The sequence below is a fragment of the Hyla sarda genome, chromosome 4 (genome assembly GCF_029499605.1).
Source record: "Hyla sarda isolate aHylSar1 chromosome 4, aHylSar1.hap1, whole genome shotgun sequence".
NCBI lineage: Eukaryota > Metazoa > Chordata > Amphibia > Anura > Hylidae > Hyla > Hyla sarda.
The window spans coordinates 347,038,658-347,061,837 of NC_079192.1; the positions used below are offsets into that span (position 1 = coordinate 347,038,658).

Sequence of the window (23,180 nt, forward strand, 5' to 3'; positions counted from 1 at the left end):
GACAAGACAAAAAAGAAATTAAAAAAGAAAATAATTTCCTCTGTAGCATACAGCTGTTAATAAGTACTGGAAGGATTAAGATTTTTACATAGAAGTAATTTTCAAATCTGTTTAACTTTCTGGCACCAGTTCATTTAAAAAAAAAAAGTTTTCCACCAGAGTATCCCTTTAAAGAGGTGTTGAAAATACTTCTCAGTACGTTTATTTACATATAACATTTGTCTATGTTATGAATAGAAGGAAACTATTATATATATATATATATATATATATATATATACACAGTACATCCTTTATAGCACTCACATGTTATAGCACTAGTCCCTTTTCATCATTAATTTGATGAATTTATTTATTAAAACCTCCTTTATACTGAACTACCTATATCCAGACAGGTGAAGTGTTAAACAATACAACAGGTGTGAAAGCGGCAACTTCTGATTCACTGATATATGAACATTTACATGGATGGAAATCCCTTTTAGCCCAAGTATGTATGCATAAGTATACTGTATAAAAGCTGATACATACCATTAATAGATGGTCGTAAATATTTGTTGTAATTTTTGGTGAGATTTTGAAATCCTGAAAGTGCATCTGCTTGCTCAGCATCTATGGAGTATATGTTACTGGAATATAAATACAAATTGGTTACAAAACACTGTAAATTCACATGTGTATTTACATTAAATAACATAAATATTGGAAATATGTAAACCTGCGAGTGTATGTTCACATAACTAAATTTATGCAGATTTCCTCATAAAAATCAGTATCAATACAATACAGGAATTTAGGTGCACTACTGTGGTAGATGTATACAGTGACATAGGCTATCCCTCAACACTGATGTTAAAATTGAGACATTCGCCAGTATATCCTTATATGAAGGACATACCAGAGCCCGCACACCAATGCCAAGGTTTCTCAAATGGCACGGGACCTAACACTAACCTACCGGTGCGTGATAAGCAAAACAGGGGCCAGTGGGCAATTACGGCAGCATTAGGTCAACTCACAGAGTCCTCCCAGGTACCCTCCAGCGTGGCTAATCACACATACAATGGAGGAGGGATGCAAACTGCAAGCCCCACCTAAGTTGGCTAATATAGGTGCATGGCCTCACAGGTGCTACCTTGATGCTGCCTAGAAAATGTTCAAGGCGCATTACATATGGAGTTTACACACCTCCAAGTATAAAATGTAAACAACAATAAATGCACAACTTCATTTGGGGTTGAGCACCTCCAGCCATTTGAGACCACGTTTTTTGTTGTTTAAATTTTATACTTAGGTGTGTAAACTCCATATGTTAATGTGCCTTGAACATTTTCTAGGCAGCATCAAGGTAGCACCTGTGAGGCCATGCACCTATATTAGCCAACTTAGGTGGGGCTTGTAGTTTGCCTCCCTCCTCCCCTTATATGTGTGCTTAGCCACGCTGGAGGGTACCTGGGAGGACTCTGTGAGTTGACCGAATGCCCCTGTTTTGCTTATCACGCACAGGTAGGTTTAGCGCTAGGTCCCGTGCCATTTGAGAAACCTTGACGTTGGTGTGCGGGCTCTGGTATGTCCTTCATATAAGGGTATACTGGTGAATGTCTCAATTTTAACATCAGTCTATCTGGTGTAGGATTCTATTGTGGCACCGCTGCAGGAATCCTCCATTGTATGCATTTTTATGCTGGGGATCGCCCCTAGCAACGGACTACAAGGGCAGGATCTGCTCCCCCAGTAAAAATGCACAACCGCATTTGGGGTTGAGCACCTCCAGCCATTTGAGACCACATTTTTTGTTGTTTAAAAATCAGTCTCCTATTAACTTCAGTTTCAAATCCTCACCCTTTTTCAAATGTGGGTCAATGAAAATAAAGCACCATATGCCTTATTTGCTTGTTTCCGCATGGCATCATTGCAGATTTCCCCAGGGTAAATAAATCTACATCAAAATCTTAATAAAAAGTGTCACAGATTTTAGACCTGGATTTTAAAGCTGAATTTTCAGCCTCAAAATTTTACTGTGTGAATTACAACAGGATTCTCTATTGTTGGGTGTTCTTTACATGTACTGCTTGGGGCATAAAATGTGAAGAAAAATTATCAATGGCACTCACCTTTCTTAAAATGTAACCTTTATTCTTTGATTTTTAAACTATCCACCAGAAGAGTAGATTCTGTCGGGATCAGTTTTTAAGATTGAAGAATAAAGCATACATTTTAACATAGGTGAGTGCCAATGATAATTTTGCCAACATGTTTGTTTAAAGATTGAGGAAGTTTCAGAGTATATGCCATATTGATTACCTAGTGTATAGTCCTGCATGATAACTTTTAATGGATACATAACTGTTTTCCAGAGATGAGCCAACTTTCAAAACTATGCATTGTTTGCCGTATATTAAATTTAGGCATCAATATGGTAAGCTTCTACCCTCACTGCATCCATCTATAAAGGATTTTGTGACTATCAAGGGCCATTAAGTTTTCCAATACTCTGCAGAACTATACAGAGTAAGAAGAGATTGATAGGAGCAGTAAGGCTAGAATTCAGTTAAGGACAGATCACAGTGGGTGTTATCCTACTGCAGTGATCCTCCTGTATAATGTATAGATGCGGCCGACCGCTCTTCTATGGTCACCTGCACTGATGTATATATACACCTATTAATATTTTCCACAGAGAGTTGTGATTGGCTGGAACAATCTGGCCAATCACAGCTCTCTGCGGGAAATATGAATAGGTGTATATATACGGCAGTGCAGGGGACCATAGAAGAGCGGTTGCATCTATACATTATACAGGAGGATCGCAATGGACCTGGGGCGATCTTTCAATTAGTACAGATACTACTACTCCCATCATGGAACAGTGTGTTACATGCTGGGAGTGGTAGTACTACGTAAACAAATTTGAAAAAAAAATGTAAAAACACACACACACACTACATTTTTATTATTGTCAGCTACATTTTTATTGCCCTGCCCGCCCACATAAATTCATCCCCGTTTAAAAATGTTGTTATAAAAAAATATAGATTTCGAGATTTCGTTAAATACAATTTTTTCCAACACTACTATATCTTTTTGATAATTTTTTTTAATGGTACCCTACGAAATTTTTATAAAAAAGGTATCTCCATCACTTTTTTGGATTGCTAAAGTCCTATAAGAATAAAAACCGCCGGCAAAAACACCAAAGTTAAAACCAACATGGCGTTTTTGCTCTTCCATAGACTTCTATGGGGAAAAAACGCCACGATTTATGTACAAAAAACGCCAAACTAGGTTTTGTTGGGCGTTTTGAAAATCCAGCCTCTGAGCCCAAAATTGCTGGAAAAACGCCAAAAGGATTTAATAAAACGCCAAACTGAAAAACGCCAGGTGGATCTGGCATTTTGCAGTTTACTATTGACTTGCAGCTAACATCTGGACGCAGCGTTTTTGTCAGCAAAAATTGGCATTTTTTACGGCGTTTTTGCAAAAAAATCCCCCTAAATTCCAGCCTAAAGAAAGGTGGGAGTTTTATCCCCAAATCCAGGGTGCAAACCTTGCGACATCATACCTGAACTAGAGACTATAATCGCTCCAAAAGGTACTTCAAGTAAAGGGTCAATTAAATATTTTAGCCAATGTAATGTATGAAAACAAAAAAGATTTGGACCACGACAATTTTAGTAACGAAGTTTAGCAGTTACATGTAATTTTGTTCTTTTAGATCCCCATACATGTAACACATTAGAAGGTTAGATTCCTCTTAGGATACATTCAGGTCATAAACATGGTACTTGTCAGATCAATAACTTGCCAGGTCATAAACGTGCGTATTTGTCAAAAAGAGGAAAAAAATGCTCACCATTGCTGTCAATGGGATTTCACTGCACAGTATACATAAGAAAATTTGAGTGGAGGAACTTCTGCAGCTGAAAGAATGATCTTGCTCATTCTTTTGTCGTTATCCATGCGGAATACCTTGCCGTCTATAGGGATGGCAAGGTCTGTGCAATCCTAGTAAATAAGTGAATACAGTGGTCCCTGGGTTGAGGGATCCGTGCAATGTAAAAGTATAGGAAGCTGTACTCCGCTGCCCTGGATGTCGCCCTCCATCGCTGTCGCCGCGTTCCCATGGTGTCCCCGATGCTCCGGACGTCTCTGCTTCCCCGGGATCGTCGCTCTCACGTCGCCGCCATCACGTCTCTATGCACGCCGCTCCTATTGGATGACGGGATGGCGTGCTGACAACGATGGAGAGCGCCGGCGATGCAGGCAATCCCGAAGAGGATGGTCCGGAGCCCCGAGGACAGGTAGGAGACCATCACCGGAGCACCGTAAACGGCTATCCGGCGGCAGCTGAAGCAGTCTGCGCTGCCGTATAGCTGTTTATGCGATGGCTCCGACATACAAAAGCATCGTATGTTGATGCTGCCTCGCATGTTGAAATTATGGTATGTTGGGGCCATCGTAGGTCTGGGGGGTCACTGTATACTCTTTTTTATTTTCAGCCAGAGATTTTGTAGAATGGTCCTTGCCTGATAGTTTTTTCTATACCCATCAATGACATTTTGTGCTTGATTCCGACCAAGGTCAACATCTCAATGCAGTTTGTATGTTCACCCCATGTTTGTGTGGGTTTTCTCGAGGTGATCCAGTTTTCTACCATAATCTAAGAGTATTTTTCACACAGGGTAAATATGCTACAGATATTCTGCATTGCATTTTTTAGCAACAAAATTCAATTTTGTTGCAGATTTGCCACCATGGACGATATTGTAGAAGAAAAAGATCAATGTATTTAAAATCCACGGTTGTGAATTGTGTTGCAGAACCGCAACATCTCTGCAGTACAATCTGTATTTTGACCTCCCCATTGATGTTAGTTGGGAAATCTGCACAAAATCTGCAATTTTTGCACAGTATAAATTAACATACTGTGTATTTAAAATCAGCACCACTGGTCAGTTAGAGTGCAGATATTTTACACAGCATGGGGACAAGTTTTCTACAAATTCCTTTCACTTTGCATTTTAATATGCTATAGATTTTTCCACATGTGAATCTGCAGCATATCCTCATTTTGTTAGGTTCTCACATAATGGTTGAATTAAGGCTATGAAAGGTACTATGTGTGCCATTGCCCTAACAACTATCTGAGGCTATGTTATCATGCCGGAATTCCGCAAACTATGGGGTACGGCACAATCCTTGGACCACACAGGAATGACACACAGAATGAATGAACGTGTTTTGTGCAGACATGAAAAAAAGGAATTTCTGTGCTGGAAACATCTGGCAAGGTAATTCTGCTGTGTGCACAGTGAAGCAGAATCCTGTTGAATTCAATGGGACTCTGCTGCAGAGGAATCTCTGTGCTGGATTCCAACGTGGAATCTGGCACGGAAATTCTGCCAAGTGAACATGGCCTAACTGTCAGCTGTTTGGAGCATAAATTGGAGCTGACCATTCATTTAAACAGTGCTTTAAAGTAATTCTCTATAACATATATACATGTATAAAGTTGCGTAAAATTCATGAAAGTAACTTTTCAATTTCCACTAGACTCTCTGCTATAATTACTCAATGTAAAAGAAAGAGTCTAACTACAAAGATTCTCAGTCTAGTCCAACATAATAGACAATACACTTACCAGTGAAATAGAAGAATCCACAATAAAACCTTGATACTGATTCTGAGAAACATGTTGGCTGTCTTCTGTCAGCTGTACTGATAGAATGATGAGAAGTTCAACCTGAACGAATTTTTCTATGCTCTGCAACCTATCTATTGTGTAAGACCAGTATTTATAAATGTGGTAAATTCCAACCAGGTAATGCATATGCAAAGAAGCTGTGTCCTCAGATCACATTGAACCTTTTATTGTCTTTGTGCACCCAGTCCTAATTTATTATCTAGATATGCAGCATTAATTGAAATGTATTACGTAGATGTCATGATCAATGTCCAAATATTTATTTAGCTTTCGCAAGACTAATTTGAGGTATTTCACTTTTTAAATAATTCCTAGACCAGTTTCAGATGAGTCTTTTGTGGCCCATTGTCCCAGAATGACTGCAGGTTTGTTGTGGTTGGCTATATGTAGTAAATACTTTGGAAATATAGTTGCTGAACTGCAGTTTAGTATTTTCCAGTTTTAGCTATTACACCAAAACAGCTGGCGGCGCCCGCTAGCTGTTGGAAGACTGCAACTCCCAGCATGCCCTTATACTGAGGACATGCTGAAAATTGTAGTTGCAAGCGCTAGCGGGCAGGTGGGAGATTCGGGCGGGGGGCCGGGGAGATATTTTAACACCAGGGTTCCTCCAGCTGTTGCTTAACTACAACTCCCATCACAGGAGTTGTAGTTTAGGAACAGCGAGACTCCAGCTGGTGCTTAACTGGAGGCTCCATGTTGTTAGATTACAACTCCTATCATTTCCAGACAGCTAAGGGGGCTACAGATCCATGTATGCAGAGGACTACTTTGGATTCGGTGGACTATGACGATGAGCCAATTTTTGTTTTAGTTTTCTGTTAATAAAATGGTGAACAAGGGCTTGTGGGTGAGTTTTTTTTTTTAATAAAAGTTTTTAAAATGTGTTTATTTTTTTAAATATTACTTTAAAGCTTAGTAGTGGAAGCTGTCTTATAAACGGAGTCCATTACTAAGCCAGGGCTTAGTGTTAGCCCCAATTACAGCTAGCGATAACCCCAAATTATTACCCCTGTATCTACTGCCACAGGGGTGTCGGAAAGAGCTGGTACCAACAGGCCTGGATAGTAAAAAATGGTGCTCCTTGGTCTAGGTATAACAGGCTGGTGTTATTTAGGCTGGGGAGGGCCAGTAACAATGGTTCTCCCCCATCCTGGTAACGTCAGGTTGTTGCTGCTTGGTTGGTAGAATTTAAATACAGGGAACCCTATGTGTTTTTTTTCCACAAATAATTAAATAATACTAAAAAACCTGTGTGGTTCCCCCTATTTTTATTCTTAGCCAGATACCAACCAAACAGCAACAGTCTGACGTTACCAGGGTGGGCAAGGACCATTGTTACTGGCACTCCCCAGCCTAAATAACACCAGCCTGTTACTGCCTAGTCCCAGGAGCGCCATTTTTGACACTCTGGGCCTGTTGGTACTGGCTCTTCCGGGCACACCTGTGTCGGTGGGTACCAAGATAATATTTGGGGGTTATCACTGGGCAAACGCTAAGCCCCGGCTTAGTAATGGACTCCCTCTATAAGACAGCTTCCACTACTGAGCCTGTAAAGTAAATAAAAAATTAAAAAACATGTTTAACCTGTTCAGGACGCAGGGCGTATGCATACGCCCTGCATTCCGAGTTCTTAAGGACTTAGGGCGTTTGGATATGCCCGTGTGAATTCCGGTCCCCCCCACCGGATCATTCAGCAGGCATCCCGGCACATCGCCGAGGGAGGCCCTGAGACCCCCCCCCATGTCGGCGATCGCAGGAAATCGCATGTCAATTCAGACATGCGATTTTCTGTTATTCCGGGCTGATGGGGTCTCTAGTGACCCTTTCGCCCGGAAAATAGGGATGATCGGAGCGATCAGTGACAGCCCCGATCATCCTAAGGGATAGGAGCAAGGTTGCAGTGGTGCCACCCCCTCCTATCCCCTGCCATTAGTCAGCAATGAGTACTGACCAATGGCAGTTGAAGATGGGAGGGGGGCTTGCCATGGAACCCCCCCCCCCCACTCTGCCCACCCCTGAATGTCGAGTAGAACGAGGGGAGAAGATGGCAGCCGGTACCTGTGAAGAAGATGCGGTGGGGACCGGCAATCATCGTTGGCATCAGCGGAGATGAACGGCGCAGGTAGGGAGGCAACAGCGTGGAGCATCAAGGAAGGTGGCAGTAAAGCGATATTTACTGCTGCATTCCTAGAGGTTGCCAAACTGCAACTCCCAGCATGCCCAGACAGCCAAAAGCGGTCTCGGCATGCCGGGAGTTGTAGTTTTGCAACATCTGGAGGGTCACAGTTTGGAGACCACTATTATAGTGATGCCCAAACGGTAGCCTTCCAGATGCTGCAAAACTACAACTCACAGCATGCCTAGACTGCCCAGGCATGCTGGGAGTTGTAGTTCTGTAACATCTGTCCCATGAAAATTTAGAAAATTGCTGCTATACTTTGAAGCCCTCTAAAATTTTCAAAAAGTAAAAATATGTCTATTTTATGATGCCAACATAAAGTAGACATATTGTATTTGTGAATCAATATAAAATGTATTTGAAATATCAATTTTCCTTACAAGCAGAGAGTTTCAAAGTTAGAAAAAAGCAAAATTTTCATGACATTTTGGGATTTTTCACCAAGAAAGGATGCAAGTAACAACAAAAATTTACCACTAAAATAAAGTCACTAAAAAACAATTTCAGAATCAGAATAATCGGTAAAAGCATCCCAGAGTTATTAATGCATAAAGTGACAATGGTCAGAATTGCAAAAAAGGGCTGTGTCCTTAAGGTGAAAATGAGCTGCGTCCTTAAGGGGTTAAAAAACTTTTATTAAAAAATAAACTCCCCCACAAGCACTCATAAACCATTTTATTAATATTTATCAAAAAGGTGATCACCGTAGTCCACCGAATCCAAAGTAGTTCTCTGCATACACGGATCTGAAATGAGAGGGAAAAAAAATAAAAAAAATGGGTTAGTACATTTAGTGGGAAAAAAGTGCACGTCCTGGCCCTATTTTGCCTGACATACTTAGTGCGTGAGGGGAGTACAATACGCTTCACTACGCTTAAAACAGTATTTGTCTAGAACAGCAGCAGGTGCGTACTTTGGCTGTCCTTTCACAGTATCCAGGCCCTTGACAGATTAACAGGTACGAAATAGTACACTACTTAGATGTACGTATGTAGTTTGCACTTATGATGCACATTAAATTCTTAACGAATTTGGGTTTGTCAGCTTCGATTCGCTTATCTCTATCTACAACTACACTCAGATCCTTCTCTACCAGTGACTCTCCCAGTTTAACACCCCCCCCAAGACATAGGATGCACGCTGATTTTTCGTACCCAGATACATAACTTTCCATTTATCTACAATGAACCTCCTTTGCCAAGTGGATGCCGAGACACTTAGTCTATCCAAGACATTTTGTAACTTATGCACATCCTCTATAGACTGTACCGTGCTACACAGCTTGGTGTCATCTGCAAAGGTAAAAACAGAGCTGTTAATCCCATCCTCTATATCATTAATAAATAAATTGAACAAGAGCAGGCCCAGTACTGGACCTTGGGGTACCCAACTAATAACTAGGGACTAATCAGAGTAGGAATCATTGACCACCACTCTCTGGGTACAGTCCTTAAAGGGGTCAACATGTCTTATAGGGGATAACATGTCTGATCGCGGGGGTCCCTCCAATAAGGATCCCCGTTATCTCTGGTGTGGCACCCCAGTCATCTGGACATGTAGTGAACTCCGCTCCGGATGACTGGTGACTACAGCCGCCATGCCCCCTCCATTAATGTCTATGGAAGGAGGCATGCCGGCTATGTACTAGCCATCACAGCCACTCCCATAGACATCAATGGAGAGGGCGTGGCGTCACAAACAGGGAAGCTCCAAGCTTTCGTGTTCCGGACACCGCCAGCCCGGAGATCGCGGGCTCCACAGTGGCAGGATCCCTGTGATCAAACATCTTATCCCCTATCCTTTGGATAGAGAATAAGATGTTTTTTGGCAGAGTACCCCTTTAACCTCTTAAGGACCCATGACGTACCTGTACATCATGAGTCCGCTCCCGATCTATAACGCGGGGCAACGGCGTGGCGGGTTGGGCTCAGCCTCTAACAATTGCTGGGACCTGTGGCTAATAGCACGCAGCATTGATCGCGGTGCCGCGCGCTATTAACCCTTTAGACGCGGCGTTCAAAGTTGAATGCCGCGTCTAAAGTGAAAGTAAAACCATGCCGGTTAGCTCAGGGAGCTGTTCGGGATCGCCACAGCAAAATCGCGGCATCCCGAACAGCTTACAGGACAGCCGGAGAATCCCTACCTTCCTCCATGCTGTCCGATTGTCGAATGACTGCTCAGTGCCTGAGATCCAGGCATGAGCAGTCAAGCGGCAGAATCATCGATCAGTGGTTTCTTATGAGAAACCACTGATCAATGTAAAAGATCAGTGTGTACAGTGTTATAGCCCCCTATGGGAGCTATAACATTGAAAAAAAAAAACAGTGAATAAAGATCATTTAACACCTCCCCTAATAAAAGTTTGAATCACCCCCCTTTTCCCATAAATAAATAAATAGTGTAAATAAAAATAAATATGTGGTATCCACGCGTGCGGAAATGTCCGAATTATAAAAATATATTTGTTAGGATTCGGCAGGCTGGAGGTGGATCCTCTGTGTCAGAGAGGGATTGGTGACATGCTGTACTGGTATATGATTCCTGCAGCTGGACAGTAACTGCAATGAAACTGCCGTGCGCAAAGGTGTTTTCCTATGATGAAACATGATGTTCATCCTGTAATGGCCCTCCTTTTCCTGTGCGCTTTAGCTAGGAATTCAGAAAGCCTCTCTATACACTGTGTTTATAATCCCTCCCACTACACCTATCGGAGCCCTCCACATAGTGGGAGGAAGAGAGAATTGGCTGAATTTCGAGCTAGTGGAAGCCTGTTACAGTATGTACACTAGTTGAATGAAGACATAAAAAAATGACAGAAAAGTAGAATACTAACTTTATTTACCAATATATGTTCATTTGAATATATGACAGTTGAAACTAGGTTTCATTGACAGAAAAGGCTTAATTGTTATCACTGCTGCGGCCAGTGACTGGCTACCGCAATCATGTTTTTATTGGTGTCCATAGTGCTGTGTCCAGTGATACTGGGATGGCATGCCATCAATGCTAAGAATTTAAGAGGTGAGTACTGTCCATTTTGTTATTTTAACACAATGTAGGATAATGTGTACTTAGCTCAACCTAATCTACATAGTCCCTGCAACCTTATCTTGTGCTATGCATGGTCGTATAACCCTAGACTATAATGGCATATAAACAGGATAGTCATACAAACTAAGGATGGATATAGGCCATGACCTTTCACATTTTTTATGGCAATGATTCAATCCATGTTGAAGAGTTTGCAGTCTATGGAGATAGAGGGGGACCTGTGAACTATCGAGTGGGGTAAGAGAGAATAACGAGCAAAACAAGATCTGTCCTTAGAATGTGTCCTGTAAGCCCTAAAGAAACAGAGTACTAACTCTAAGGAGTGACCCTAATGTTGGAATTCGAATATATAAAGTTTGCCCAGTTGCGGCTTTGCCCACAGAATATAGAAGCAGCTCAGAGGAATAAACAGGGATAAAAGTAACAATAACTGATGACGAAACACAAAATGGGCATATAATGAAAAAAATCACACACAGAGACTATTTCCAATAATAGTCATAGTGACTGAGCTCATATTGGAGAAACTCACTCATGGTGGTGTGTGTTATCGTCAACCACCAAGGAAGAAAACCTAAAATAGGCCCCACAGAGGAGAGCATCAAAGAACACAATTAACTAATTCCTATTGGCCTATGGAACAGCAACATTAAGCTGTGCCTCACATGATCACAATTGACTGTGGGGATAGTGTAGTAATTGGCTGATAATATAGCCCATCAAACTGTGCATCACATGACCATAGTAATACCATAGTAATTGAAGATTTTCCTATCCTTGGTGAAGGAAAATATAGATTTTATTAAAGACAAAACGCGAGTATTATGCTTTTTAAACCTCTTTTACTTACTCAGCAGCAAAGGAAAAATACATATATAAGATGATATGTATGAGAAAAACTTTAAACGTAAGGTATAGCGTAGCCAAACATGCTACCTTTCACATTAACCAATAGTAACACAGGATACATAATAAAGGTGACAGTTAGTATAATATCTTCCTCTTCTTTTCTGCGAAGGTAGTAGAAGTATAATAAAGAAAAAACAAGTCCGATAACATAACAGGGATTTCCTGGAAAGAATTTCCTTGAACATGGGGAGCTTGTCAGACTGGACTAGTAAGTATCGTAGCATGAATTCTTGAAATGTAGGTCTCGGAGAAGGAATCCATGCACAATGGAGAAACTTCATCAAATAAATAAGTACAAATTTACAATAAAACCATAGAAACATGAGAATCAGGTTTAAAGTAGAATGTTTTGAATGTAGAGTCCGAAGACCAATTGGCAGCTTTGATTATATCAGAGAGGGAAGCACCAGATTGAAACATTTTTGTGGAAGATGCACCTCTAGTAGAATGGGCAGTGAATGTTGAAGTGTCAATACCTGCCATGGTCATGGTAAGTTTAACCCAACGAGCTAAGGTAGTGGAAGAAACAGCATTGTGAGGTTTACAATAGGATATCAGTAACTGAGAGGAATAGGCAGAACGTAAAGATTCCGTCTTAGATTCATAAGAACGTAAACAACGAACCACACAGCGTTTAGGGTGATGAGGAAAAGACGGATAAAATACCGACTGTAAGTTGGTTTTGGTACGACGATAAACGGTAAATATAACCCCATCTGGAGAATATTGTCTTCTAGAGACATCAAGGGCTCTAACATCAGAGATGCGTTTGATAGAAATGAGGCACAAAAGAACTGTAAGTTTAAAGGAAAGCAACTTAAGAGAGAGAAGGTCATTGTCTTCCCAAGAAGTAAAAAGATTTAATAAAAGATTAACATCCCAAGTAGAGTTATATCTTGGTAAGGGAGGGCGACAAAAACGGATGCCCTTTAAAAGTCTGCAAACGAGAGGATGTTTACCAACAGGGATAGAGTCAATGTGAGAATTTTTAGCAGAAATGGCGGATCTATATACATTTATGGTCCTGTAGGCTTTGCCGGAATCAAAGGAAGCGGAAAGGAAATTTAAGATGTTGGAAATAGATGTTTGTAAGGGATCCAAGTCCCATTAAGAGCACCAATGAAGCCAAATTTTCCAGGCTGATCTGTAAGCAGATCTGGTGCCTGGAGCCCAAGCATCTGATAAGAGTTCTCTAGTTGTGAGAGAAAATGGCGAGAGTGATCTGGACTGCCTGAAATTAGACAAGTAATTAGGACAAATTGAGGAATTTGATGATTCAGCTTTATTTTTATTTTTATTTTTTTTAGAATAGAAAATAAACAGACTAATTGAGGAATTTGACGATTCAGCCTATATTTTTTTTATTTTTTTATTTTTGAATAGAAAATAAACAGATTTTTTATGAAGAGAAAATCTGAATAAATTTTTTACAAAAGTACCTAAAATTGGCCACAAGGTGGTAGCAGAGGCTGAGGCAATGAATTAGTGGTTAAAATACTGAATGAAAGTAACTAATAGTAGTATTAGTAACTAAAACAGAGGAGGCTGAACCGGAGGCTGCTCACTGGCTGGCTGACAGGAACCGTCTGAGAGAAGGGTTCCCGCCCACGGCAGGTGAAGACCACTCTGCCGAGATCGCGCGAGAGCCGAGATCCAGCGCACAAGATGGCGGCGATGACGCAGCAAGAAAAGAAGATAGAAGATGTTGGAGTTCCGTGGAGATTAGGAAGCAAAGAAGGATGGAGAGGAAGTGACGGCGGCATGAGCTAGGGCCGCGCGCTCCGGGGCTCCGGCCCCGCCCCCTGACCCCTCGGGACGGACGTGGAGCTGATGCCGACCTCAGGATGCTGGGATACTCACAAAGTGACGCCGCCAGTACTACTTGCCAGCCTGGATGCCCTGTGAGAGCTGGGGGTGCTGGACTCAGCCGCAGGAGGAGGGAGGAGTGAGAGGAGGATGGCGCGACCCGTTGCTGGACAGGACGGGATGCGGAGGTGGGGGGCGGAGGTCTTCCCCCCCCCCACGTGTGCGGTGAAGGGAGACGCCAGAGACGAGGTGAGAGAGAGGGAGGTGTGGACTTTCACGGCCAGTAACAGAGAGGAGTCTCGGGACTGCTCCGGAAGCCCATATGTCTTACAGCGCGGAGTAGCTGTGTGGAGGTGGTGAGGGGTACTTGTGGTGTCCTGCTACTCCTTGCCGGGACTAAATCAGGCAGGAACAGATCCCTTTTTTTTGGTGGAAAGGAAAGAGGAGTTGAGAAAAAGACCTGAGGCTACATGTGATAATTATCTTAATAGCCGCTGAGCTGGTGAGTTATTGCTTCTTTTTGGGGAGTAGGACACTTGAGTGGACAGTTTCCCTGGATGGAGGAGTCTAATATGGGGATAAACTGCTATGAAATATACTCACGGATTTCCTTTGATAGGTGAAACCCACTATTAATACTTCGGCAATATTTTGAACAGCAGCAGTCCCCAGCACTGGTCCCATGTGGAATAGAGAATACTGGACGCCGGACTCCCCGCCTGGCCACTCTTTCTAGCGACTTGGTGAGTGATAGCCGTGGCAATGGACATGACCAGGTCCCCCCCTTCTCCCCCATGTGGTGGTTAATGGGGGGGGGGGGTCACTTGGTTGCTACACATGGGAAGGGAGTTACAATATTCCTAACTATAGTGGTAGGGATGCTCCTGTCCTGCTTATGTGGGCTAAGCCCTAATGAATAACCGGGGACTTGGGGAACTGAATTTACTGAGCGTTGTGGGACTGTCGCCCCCCTCCCTCCTCCTTGTAGACATCTTTTGCTCTTAACTATGGAAATTCCTTGCTCAGAATGAAAATCTGCATGGACTCTGAGGAGTATGGGCGGTATAATTATGGCCACGCAGATGCATCTACGGCCTGTCCTACTGCTAAACTGATGTCTTTAGAGGACTTATTCCTCCCTCTCTCTCTCTTATACAGGAGTAACCTGGACTTATGGACTAAATTCAACAACTTTGCCCTAGCAGACCCCCTCTTCCATGGAATTGGACCCTCTCCCTGGACCCACTAAGCTCAGTGACTCTGGGGGGATATCGGACTGCCTATCAGGGGGAGCGTGAATACGCTAACGATTTTATTTTATATTAGTATGCTGTAGCTGGATACTTCTAGATCAGGCTGTGATATTCTCTGCTTAAAGCGTACTCCATAGCTGTGTGGGACTACGAATCCTCACCCTTGTATGTTGTAAATAATTGGATGTAAATTACTGAGTGGGTGGGGCCCACGGTGCATAAAGTCGCTAAGACAATAGGTGGCACCCTGGTGTGGTACGTACACCTCATTAATATAAAAAACAAAGCAGGAGAAATGGCCCCCAAGGTGAACCCCAGAAGATCAGGGGGTAGCTTGCCACAAAAAGATAAGGGGGCTATGGGTAAACTGGATAAAATATGGAAGTCTCCAGCTGTGGGTATTAAAACTAGAACCCAGAAGGACCTCTCCCCTAGTAAAACCGGTTCTAGGTACTCGGTACTGGAGGTGGAAGAAACTGAGGATAGGCAGACGGTGCCCCCTATGGGAACTCAGATGTTGGAGGAAATCTTGGGAGGGTTAAAAAAATCTAACTGTGCAATTGAGGAAATAAATAAACAACTGGGTGTGGTATCTACTGAGGTATCTCTGATAAGATACGATATGACTAAGATGAGAGATAGGATTTCCAGATTGGAGGAAGTAGCCCCTAAAACAGAAAATAGGATTAAGGTTCTGGAGGAGAAGGTTAATGATTTAAAAAAGGAGAAGATATCCATCAAAGATAAGCTTACAGACCTTGAAGATAGATCTAGACGTTGTAATATAAGGATGGTGGGGTTTCCTGAAGGGGTGGAGGGGGGGGGGGACTCTGCTATCCAGTTTCTCAGTAGATGGCTGAAGGATGTGATAGGTGAGGGGCACTTTACCCCAATGTTTGGGATTGAACGAGCCCATCGGGTTCCAAGGCGGATACCTCCTCCAGGGGGCCCCCCTAGGACAATCCTAATTAAGTTATATACCTCCCAGGATAGGGACACGATCCTTAGGAGGGCAAGAGAGATGAGGGACCTACAGTATAATGGGCAGAATATTTTTGTATATCCGGATTTCTCCTGGGAGACCCAGAGGAAAAGGGCATCCTTTCGGGAGATAAAAAGGCGATTAAAGAACTCGGGGATCCCCTTTTCCCTTTTGTTTCCAACGAGACTCCGGGTAGAGCATAAGGGAAACGTAATAATATTTGGAACCTCACAGGAGGTCTCGGATTGGATGGATAAAGAAGGCATGTAGTATAGGATATAGGATGGTATTTTTTTTTTCTCTCTTAGATTAATATGTCCGCGTTTAAGATGTTAGCCTGGAATGTGCGAGGTATGTCGGATAGAGTTAAAAAGTGTGCAATTTTTGATTATGTTCGGGGGTACCTTCCTGCTATCATATGCTTAGTTGAGACCCATAGGTCAAGAGATGAGCAGATATTACCAAGAAGGTGGGCTAAGGAAGAATACCACTCCAGATTTTCTTCGTACTCGGTGGGAGTCTCGGTATATGTTCATAGGAAGGTGCCACTCGAAATAAATGACTCAAAAGTAGATAGGTATGGTCAATACGTATTTCTTTATGGAATGTGGGAAAGCAGGGCTGTTATCTTGGCCTTTGTATATATTCCTCCTCCCTTTAGAGTGGATGTTCTGAGGGATCTCGTGAGCTATAGCGAAAGGAAGACATATTCGGCATTATGGATAGTTGGGGATATGAATAACGTAATGGACCCTAGTATGGACAGATACAAATTAGGTAGGAATGTAGGGGGGAGTGAAACAGCATTAGCGAGGTACTGTGGAGAGATGAATTGGGTTGATGGGTGGCGGAAATTAAACCCAGGAGTAAGACAGTACTCATGCTTTAGTACTTCATATAACACTGCTTCCCGAATTGATCTCTGTCTCTGTGATAAGAATGCGATGATCTGGACCAGTAGAGTGCAGTATAGATCCAAAACCCTGTCGGACCACTGTCCAGTGGTGGTGGAAATTGGTGGCAAGGCAACGGATGGGAAAAGGCTGGGCTTTCGGCTTAACCCACACTGGGTAGAACTAGTGGGAGACCAGGACTGGTTTAGACAGGAAATGGAAGCATTCTGGGAGATTAACTATAATTCTGCGAGTCCTCAGATAGTATGGGATGCCATGAAGTCATTCTTGAGGGGTCTATATATAGGGCGAATTAATAAAAAGAAAAAGGAATTTGCCCAGGAGGAAACAATGCTGAATAGTAAACTGGTAACGTTAGAAACTGGTATAGACGAGGACAGCGGGGGTGAACGGCTGCTAGAATTGAGGATTATAAAGAATATCTACTTAAAAAGGCACAAAACAAACTATTCTTTAGTGGGCAATTTAACTTCTTTGAGAAAGGGAAACCAAATAAGACATTGTCTAGACTCAAGGTGAGGAAGGTGGTATTGTCGCTCTGAGGAGGGTGGATGGTAGTATAACTACAGAGAGAGAAGAAATAGCTCAAATGGTTAGCTCCTTTTTCTCCAATCTCTATATAAGTAGCAATATTAATAGGGCTAAAGTAGTGGAATTTCTGAGAGGAATTAATATTCCAGGTTTAACAGAGGATATCAGGGACTCTTTGGACGATCCAATTTCCCTGCAGGAATTGGAGGACGCACTGGCATCAATTCAGGGGAATACTTCCCCTGGGTCTGATGGTATTCCATTTCAGATATATAGGATTTACTCAACCCTGCTGCTTCCAAAACTGCTGGGTATCATTAATGAATCCTGGAGGGGGGGCGTTCTCCCTAAATCAATGTGTGAGGCTAATATCAGGCTTATTAGGAAAAAAGATAAAGATCCTTTGGATTTGGGTTCATATGGCCCTATCTCCTTGCTCAATACGGATATAAAGATAATAGCGAAGGTATTGGCAAGGAGACTAGATAAAGTGGTGGAGGTAGTGGTGGGGAGAGACCAGGGGGGATTCAGGGTAGGAAGAACGGTCCACGACAATATCCACCAGGTATATGAGGCAATCCAGAGTGGATCCCGGGGCCCCCGCTCCATTCTGTCATTGGATGCTACTAAAGCCTTTGACAGGGTGGAGTGGGGATACCTTTGGGAAGTTCTGAGGAGGGTGGGGGTGGGCCCGAGATTTCTGAGTTATATTCAGTTACTGTATACTAATCCGGAGGCGAGTGTAGTGGTGGATGGAATTCCCTCCTACCCATTTAAAAACTTAGTAGAGGAACAAGACAGGGTTGCCCCCTCTCACCCTCTTTATTTTTAATTTATATTGAACCCCTAGCGGCTTGGATAAGAGATAATAATTTCTATGAGGGATTTGGAGTAAACGGAGAAGCAAATAAGATTTTGTTATTCGCAGATGATATTCTCCTTTTTGTAACTAATCCACAAGAAAAAATACACCGGATAATGAAATTGTTCGATATATTTGCTCCTTTATCCGGGTTGGAGATAAATTGGAGTAAATCTACTATGCTCCCCTTAGATGAAGACATGGGGAGATGGTGGGAAGATTATCTGTGTTAAAAAAAAGCGAATGTTTCCCCTATTTGGGAGTAAAAATAGCAGCCATTAACGATAGATTTGTGACTAATAATTTACGCCCCTTATTAAATAGTCTAGGGAAGAGAGTAGAAGCATGGATTAAAATGCCTTTCTCGATGTCAGAAAGGATGGCGATAGTAAAGATGGTGGTCCTTCCACAGATCTTGTTTTTCCTTGGTGCCTCGCCAATGTGGATTGGCAAGGGTTGGTTCCGGAAGATAGAAGTAATACTGGGTAGATTGCTGTGGGGAAGAAAAAGAGTCCGTTTGAAGTACAGATATTTTATGGCCCCCGGAGATAGGGGGGGACTGGATATGCCCAACTTTTCTGTTTACTAATTGGCTGCGCAGTTGGTACGAATTGTGAACTGGAGGAATTCTAGATATCTGGAGAAGATTGTAGCAGATAAGGAGAAGGAGAACATACATGAAGTGTTGGAATTGGATGAGTATGATGAGAAGGGTTTAGATAACACGCTGTTATTGCACAAATTTAAAAAAGTATGGGCAAGATTAAAAGAAGAATTACATATAGAAAATAGTTTTGGGTTCACACCTTTATGGACTAATAATAAATTTAAAGAATTGGTTGATTGCGAGTCAACTTTTTGGGATTGTAAGGGTATAAAACGACTGGAACAAATATTCGATAACGGACAACTTGTCTCATTTGATCACATAAAAAGGGTGTATGATATTAATGATAATGATTGGCTGTATTATTGGCAGGTTAGCCATGCAGTCCATAACACGATAGATAAGGAGGTAAATGTAACACAGAAACACAACTTTATAGAAGCACTAATTCAAATAGGGCACTTTAAAAAAAAAGGAATTTCAATTTTGTATAAGAAATTAAATAAGGTTATTGGAATAAGGGGGACCGATAGAATTAAAGAAAAATGGTCTGGGATAGTGGGTACTGTGTCTGAAGATGATTGGGACATTATGGCCCAAAATATAAGTAAGGTTTCCCGTAATATGGAACATAAAATTACACAATTTAAGATACTACACAGGACCCACTATTCCGCGCTTCATTTATATAGGATGGGGGTGAAGACTACGTCACAATGTGTTAAATGTGGTTTGGATGAAGCGGATTATCTACATAGTTTTTGGTCATGTGAGAAGATATCGGTTTTCTAGGAATCTGTAATAAAAGAGGTAGAAACCAGAATTCCTCTGAAGATACCTCGTACAATAGAGTTTATACTGCTAGGAGTTGTTGGTAATATGGGAAAATACGAGTGTCTGTTACATCGGACTCTGTTCTTCGCTAGATTGATCATATTAAGGAACTGGATATCCCCAAAAGAACTGCAGATAGAGGAATGGAAGGAGGGGATAAAAACCATGAAAGACAAGGAGTTTAGATGGACAAGGAGCAAGCGGGGTCAAAGAGAATGTAGAAAGATTTGGAATATATGGTAGATTTGAATTTGAAATTTTTTTCAGCTTCTCCTCTCTCTCTCTCTCTCTCTCTCTCTCTCTCTCTCTCTCTCTCTCTCTCTCTCGGAGCCAGAAGGCGGGGGGGGGGGAGGGGTACTAATAATGAATATGTATACTTTTTCGGATACAGACTAGTACAAGTATGGCTATATGGCCTTTTCTTCTTGACTGGTGTTGTTATGTACATTCGAATCGTGTACTGTATTTTTGTAAATTTTATATTTAAAAGAAATAAAAATATAAAAAAAAAGAGATGAAGTAAGGGGCAAATAATAAGAAATCATGCGATAATATAGGGAGAAAACGAGTGTAAGATATAATGTACTGTAAATAAGAAGGTATGGCTGCAATAAAATGAATAATATTAAATTAAATAAATTAAATAATAATAGAGGGGATTGCTAAATATATACATAAATATACACCTAAATATAGGTATACAAATATAAATACACAACCAAAAGGAGGAAAAAGAAATTTAAATAACAGTGTTAAACAAGGAATATAATCAATAAATATGTATAGGGATGAATATACAGTTCAAATTAATACAGAAACAATAATTAATTATATATCAATTAAATCAATATATAATGAACACTCATCTATACTCTCTGCTGAGCAGCAAAAGAAGAGGAAGATATTATACTAACTGTCACCTTTATTATGTATCCTGTGTTACTATTGGTTAATGTGAAAGGTAGCATGTTTGGCTACGCTATACCTTACGTTTAAAGTTTTTCTCATACATATCATCTTATATATGTATTTTTCTTTTGCTGCTGAGTAAGTAAAAGAGGTTTAAAAAGCATAATAGGAGCGTTTTGTCTTGTTATAAAATTGATTGATAGAAAAAACCATATGCATGCAACTAAAGAGGTGTAACTAAATAGAGTGGAATCCTATAACAGTTCCATTTGATCCGACAGTCCTATAACTCAGTGAAGAATGCTGATAGCAGCTTGCACCTATAACAGTAACTCATGTTTGATAAATCTGGTGTCTCTTTAGACTGTCTAGCCCAAGTTTAGACCGACCACTATTTGGCTTTCAAAATGGCATGCCACAATGTTTTTGGTGCATCCAAGCCACACCTTCTTTCCAAAGAAACCATACCCTCTTTCTGCTAAGCCATGACCTCCCATCAAGTGAGGCACATAGGGGGAGATTTATCAAAACCTGTGCAGAGGAAAAGTTGCCCAGTTGCCCATAGCAACCAATCAGCTCGCTTCTTTCATTTTTATGAAGGCCTGTGAAAAATGAAAGAAGCGATCTGATAGGTTGCTATGGGCAACTGGGCAAGTTTTCCTCTGCACAGGTTTTGATAAATCTCCCCCATAGTAAATGTAAGCCACTTTAAAAAAAAAAAAGAAACTTTTAACAGAATTCTGGTGCATTTGCGATTCTGCCCTATTGTCTAAGCATAGGTCATTTATATCTGTACTGCCTTTAATACTAAATGGCACAGATAGCTGATAACTTGTATTCACTGCAATTGTAAACTGCATGTACATTTATATAGTGCAAAGTAGAACAAAAGGTGGTGCGCACCTGGTGAAGATCATCAGGTTGCAATATATATCTGAATAAAAGAGAAAGGTTGGCACCATACCAAATGGTGTTATGCTAAGGGCACGACTCCTACAAGCAGGGACGTGCACAGGGCAGGGGCTCAAGTAAAAAATAGAGGGCACTTTTCATCATTTAAGGACTCAGGGTTTTTCAGTTTTTGCACTTTCGTTTTTTCCTCCTTACATTTTAAAAATCATAACCCTTTCAATTTTCCACCTAAAAATCCATATTATGGCTTATTTTTTGCGTCGCCAATTCTACTTTGCAGTGACATTAGTCATTTTACCCAAAAATGCACGGCGAAACGGAAAAAAAAATCATTGTGTGACAAAATCAAAGAAAAAACGCCATTTTGTAACTTTTGGGGGCTTCTGTTTCTACGCAGTGCATATTTCGGTAAAAATTACATCTTATCATTATTCTGTAGGTCCATACGGTTAAAATGATACCCTACTTATATAGGTTTGATTTTGTCGCACTTCTGGAAAAAATCATAACTACATGCAGGAAAATTTATACGTTTAAAAATGTCATCTTCTGACCCCTATAACTTTTTTACTTTTCCATGTACAGGGCAGTATGAGGACTCATTTTTTGCGCCGTGATCTGAAGTTTTTATCGGTATGATTTTTGTTTTGATCGGACTTTTTGATCACTTTTTATTCATTTTTTAATGGTATAAAAAGTGACCAAAAATGCGCTTTTTTTGACTTTGGAATTTTTTTGCGCGTACGCCATTGACCATGCGGTTTAATTAATGATATATTTTTATAGTTTGGACATTTACATACCGCATATGTTTATTTATTTTATTTTTTTTACACTGTTTTATTTTTTTTATGGGAAAAGGGGGGTGATTCAAACTTTTATTAGGGAAGGGGTTAAATGACCTTTATTAACATTTTTTGCAGTGTTATAGTTACCATAGGGACCTATAACACTGCACACACTGATCTTTTACACAGATCACAGGCGTGTATTAACACGCCTGTGATCAGTGTTATCGGCGCTTGACTGCTCCTGCCTGGATCACAGGCACGGAGCAGTCATTCGCCGATCGGACACCAAGGAGGCAGGTAAGGGCCCTCCCGGTGTTCTGTCAGCTGTTCGGGACGCCGCTATTTCACCGCGGCGGTCCCGAACAGCCCGACTGAGCAGCCGGGTCACTTTCACTTTCACTTTAGAAGCGGCGGTCAGCTTTGACCGCCGCTTCTAAAGGGTTAATACCGCACATCGCCGCGATCAGCGATGTGTGGTATTAGCCGGGGGTCCCGGCCGTTGATGAGCGCCGGGACCGACGCGATATGATGCGGGATCGCGGCGCGATCCCGCTTCATATCGCGGGAGCCGGCGCAGGACGTAAATATAAAAACGTAAATATAAAAAAAAAATGTCTGTCAGACTTAATGGGCAGATGTGCTGCGGCCCAGGGATACAGTGGACTCCCGCCAGGCCTCCGCGACATTCCTATGCCCCATAAAAGTTGGTGTTTTTGTAAAATCGAGTCAAGAACAGTTTCTATGAAGGTCTGCCATGTGTATATACACTTTGGCTGTGCTGTCAGTCTTATTTACAGAAAACATGTGACAGCTGCCCTATAATATACTGTATTATAGAGGAGATTTATACAAAACCTGTGCAGAGAAAGAGCGGTGCAGTCGCCCATAGCAACCAAACAGATCGTTTTGCAGAGGACTTTTCCTCTGCAAAGG

At 41.6% G+C, this 23,180-nt stretch overlaps 1 protein-coding gene across 1 annotated transcript in view; it reads left to right on the forward strand.

The window, feature by feature from the left end:
• The first annotated feature begins 475 nt into the window (after window positions 1-475).
• Window positions 476-23,180, forward strand: part of LOC130367071 (uncharacterized) — a 37,276-nt gene continuing 14,571 nt past the window's right edge. Inside the window, exon 1 of the mRNA XM_056569451.1 lies at window positions 476-490. The gene's annotated coding sequence lies outside the window, so the exon portion shown is untranslated. The remainder of the gene's footprint in view (window positions 491-23,180) is intronic.